The following is a 4488-nucleotide window of genomic DNA, read 5'->3' as shown; positions in this document are numbered from 1 at the left end:
CTTTGCTAAAGTCCCCAGTTAGAGGTGTCCAGAGTTCTTAAGCACACTCTTTTTGCTTTGGATCACGACTTTAACCACTCAGTCTCAAGCTTTTCACTTGGACCTGCATGCCACAAGCACATGGTTAGGGACAGCTTTGATTTAGCCGCTTAGGCCTGGATTTATTTCCTTGGGCCCTCCTATCCATTGATGCTCAAAGCCTTGGATCTTTTTTACCCTTGCCTTTTGTTTTTAAGGGCTATTGGCTTTTTCTGTTTGCTTTTTCTTTTTCTTTCTATTTTTTTTTCGCCAAATTTTTTTTCGCAAGCTTTTGCTTTTTCACTGCTTTTTCTTGCTTCAAGAATCAAATTTATGATTTTTCAGATTATCAGTAACATTTCTCTTTGTTCATCATTCTTTCAAGAGCCAACAATTTTAACATTCATAAACAACAAGATCAAAAATATGCACTGTTCAAGCATTCATTCAGAAAGCAAAAAGTATTGTCACCACATCAATATAATTAAACTAACTTCAAGGATAAATTCAAATTTTATGTACTTCTTGTTCTTTTGTATTAAAAACATTTTTCATTTAAGAAAGGTGAAGGATTCATAGAATTATTCATAGCCTTAAGACATAGTTACTACATACTAATGATCATGTAGGAAAGACACAAACATAAATAAACACATAACATAAAATCGAAAAAACAGAAAAAAATAAGAACAAGGAATGAGTCCACCTTAGTGATGGTGGCGCCTTCTTGAAGGACCAATGGTGCTTTGAGCTCCTCTATGTTTCTTCCTTGCCTTTGTTGCATGATCCTTAATAATTTTGGTGCTCTTATCCTTAGTTGCTCCCAATAATTGTGCGGAGGAAAATGTATTCCCTGAGGTATCTCAGGGATTTCTTGATGAAGGAATTCTACATGCTCTCTTGATGTGCAGTCAAATGCTCTTCTGCTGAGCTATGGACCCTTGAGATGAATCTCTCCATCTCCCATGACTCAGAGGTGGAAGCTTTTGTCTTCCCTTTTCTCTTTTTTTTTGAGGTTTCTCTGGCCTTAGGTGCCATCAATGGTTATAGAAAAACAAAAAAAGCTATGCTTTTACCACACCAAACTTAGAGTGTTGCTCGCCCTCGAGTAAAAGAAGAAAGAAGTAAAGAAGAAGAAGAGAATATGGAGGAGAGGGAGAGAGGTGTGTATTTGGCCATGTAGGGTGGGTTTGGGTGGGAAAGAGATGATGGATGTGAGTGGTGAAGAGGTAATGGGGAAGAGAGATTGAGGTGATTAGTGAAGAAGAGAGAGGGTGAGTTGAGGTAGGTGGGGATCCTGTGGGGTCCCCAGATCCTAAGGTGTCAAAGATTTACATCCCTGCACCAATGAGGCGTGTAAAACACCCTCTGCATACAATCCTGGCGTTTAACGCCAGATTGATGCTTGTTTCTGGCATTAAACGCCAGCTCTAAGCTTATTCTGGGCATTCAACACCCATCTGCAGCATGTTTCTGGCGTTGAACGCCAGCCAGATGCTTCTTACTGACATTTAAACACCAGTAAGCCCTTCCTCCAAGGTATGCTGTTTCTTCTGCTGTTTTTGATTTTATTTTTAAATTTTGTATTTATTTTGTGACTCCACATGATCATGAACCTAATAAAACATAAAGGAAAAATAAAATAAAAATAAAATTAGATAAATAAAAAATTGGGTTGCCTCCCAATAAGCACTTCTTTAATGTCAATAGCTTGACAGTGGGCCCTCATGGAGCCTCACAGGTGATCAGGTCAATGTTCTATAGTCCCAACACCAAACTTAGAGTTTGGTTGTGGCCTCCTAACACTAAACTTAGAGTTTGACTGTGGGGGCTCTGTTTGACTCTGTACTGAGAGAAGCTCTGCATGCTTACTCTCCCTTGTTACAGAAGGATAGTCGTGTGCCTTAAACACAAGGTAGTCCCCATTCAATTGAAGGACTAATTCTCCTCTGTTAACATCTATCACAGCTTCTGTTGTGGCTAGGAAAGGTCTTCCAAGGATGATGCATTCATCCTCCTCCTTCCTAGTGTCTAAGATTATGAAATCAACAGGAATGTAAAGGCCTTTAACCTTTACTAACATGTCCTCTACTAATCCATAAGCTTGTCTTACTGACTTGTCTGCCAATTATAATGAAAATAAGGCAGGCTGTACCTCAATGATCCCCAGCTTCTCCATTACAGAGAGTGGCATAAGATTTATGCCTGACCCTAGGTCAAACAGAGCTTTCTCAAAGGTCATGGTGCCTATGGTACAGGGTATTAAGAATTTCCCAGGATCTTGTTTCTTTTGAGGTAAAGTTTGCTGAAACCATGTATCAAGTTCACTAATGAGCAAGGGAGGTTCACCTTCCCAAGGCTCATTACCAAATAACTTGGAATTCAGCTTTATAATGGCTCCTAGATATTGAGCAACTTGCTCTCCAGTTACATCTTCATCCTCTTCAGAGGAAGAATAATCTTCAGAGCTCATGAATGGTAGAAAGAGATTTAATGGAATCTCTATGGTCTCTATATGAGCCTCAGATTCCTTTGGATCCTCAATAGGGAACTCCTTCCTACTTGAGAGACGTCCCATGAGATCTTCCTCATTGGGATTCGCATCCTCTCCCTCCTCCTTGCATTCGGCCATATTGATTATAACAATGGCCTTGCACTCTCTTTTTGGATTCTCTTCAGTATTGCTTGGGAGAGTACTAGGAGGAGTTTCAGTGATTTTCTTACTCAGCTAGCCCACTTGTGCCTCCAGATTTCTGATGGAGGACCTTGTTTCATTCATGAAACTTAAAGTGGCCATAGACATATCAGAGACTAAATTTGCTAAGTTAGAGGTATTCTGTTCATAATTCTTTGTCTGCTGCTGAGAAGATGATGGATAAGGCTTGATATTGCTGAGCCTATTTCTTCTACCATTATTAAAGCCTTGTTGAGGCTTTTGTTGATCCTTCCATGAGAAATTTGGATGATTTCTCCATGATGAATTATAGGTGTTTCCATAAGGTTCACCCATATAATTTACCTCTGCCATTGCAGGGTTTTCAGGATCATAAGCTTCTTCTTCAGAAGATGCCTCTTTAGTACTGTTGGATGCATTTTGCCATCCATTCAGACTTTGAGAAATTATGTTGACTTGATGAGTCAACATTTTATTCTGAGCCAATATGGCATTCAGAGCATCAATTTCAAGAACTTCCTTCCTTTGAGGCGTCCCATTATTCACGGAATTCCTCTCAGAAGTGTACATGAACTGGTTATTTGCAACCATGTCAATAAGTTCTTGAGCTTCTGTTGGCGTTTTCTTTAGGTGAATGGATCCACCTGCAGAATGGTCCAATGACATCTTAGAGAACTCAGATAGACTGTAATATAATATATCTATCATGGTCCATTCTGAAAACATGTCAGAAGGACATCTTTTGGTTATCTGTTTGTATCTTTCCCAAGCTTCATAGAGGGATTCACCATCTTTTTGTTTGAAGGTCTGAACATCCACTCTAAGCTTGCTCAGCTTTTGGGGAGGAAAGAACTTAGCCAAGAAGGCTGTGACCAGCTTATCCCAGGAGTCCAGGCTATCTTTAGGTTGAGAGTCCAACCATGTTCTAGCTCTGTCTCTTATAGCAAAAGGGAAAAGCATGAGCCTGTAGACTTCAGGATCTACTCCATTAGTCTTAACAATCTCGCAGATCTACAAGAACTTAGTTAAGAACTGGTAAGGATCTTTTGATGGAAGTCCTTGAAACTTGCAGTTCTGTTGCATTAGAGCAACTAATTGAGGTTTCAGCTCAAAATTGTTTGCTCCTATGGCAGGAATTGAGATGCTTCTTCCATCAAACTTGGACGTAGGTGTGGTATAATCATCAAGCATCCTTCTTGCATTATTGTTGTTAGGTTCGGCTGCCATCTCCTTTTCTTATTCGAAAATTTCAGCAAGGTTGTCTTTGGATTGTTGTAATTTAGCTTCTCTTAGTTTCCTCTTCAGAGTCCTTTCAGGTTTTGGATCAGCTTCAACAAGAATGTCTTTTTCCTTATTTCTGCTCATATGAAAGAGAAGAGAACAGAAAAAGAAGAGGAATTCTCTATGTCACAGTAAAGAGGTTCCTTATTGTTAGTAGAAGAAGAAAGGGAATAAGAATGAAGAAGAATGAATAGTCTGAATAAAGGGTAAAGGTAGGGGCAGTGATTTGAGATGAAGAGAGGTGAAGAGAAGTGTTAGTAAATAAATAAATAAATAGAATAAGATGAGAGAGATAAATTTTCGAAAATAAATTTTGAAAAGGAGTTAGTGATTTTTGAAAATTAAGATAAGAAATAAAATTAAAATTAAAATTTAAAATAATTAATTAAATTAAGAATAATTTTGAAAAAGGGGGAGATATTTTCAAAAATTAGAGAGGGAGAAGTACTTAAGTTGTTTTAAAAAAGATAAGAAACAAACAAAAAGTTAGTTGGTTAGTTGAAAAAGATTTGAAA

The 4488-nt window shown here is 38.3% G+C and overlaps 1 non-coding gene across 1 annotated transcript; it reads left to right on the top strand.

Annotated features, from left to right (window-relative positions):
- The first annotated feature begins 3416 nt into the window (after nt 1-3416).
- LOC130983909 (small nucleolar RNA R71) lies at nt 3417-3520 on the top strand. Its single transcript, XR_009087877.1, has one exon. It is a non-coding gene; the product is annotated as a small nucleolar RNA R71 (small nucleolar RNA).
- The last annotated feature ends 968 nt before the right edge of the window (nt 3521-4488 follow it).

Source organism: Arachis stenosperma, chromosome 5 (genome assembly GCF_014773155.1).
Source record: "Arachis stenosperma cultivar V10309 chromosome 5, arast.V10309.gnm1.PFL2, whole genome shotgun sequence".
NCBI lineage: Eukaryota > Viridiplantae > Streptophyta > Magnoliopsida > Fabales > Fabaceae > Arachis > Arachis stenosperma.
The sequence above is the reverse complement of the archived record's forward strand: the minus strand, read 5'-3'. Positions and strand labels throughout refer to the sequence as shown.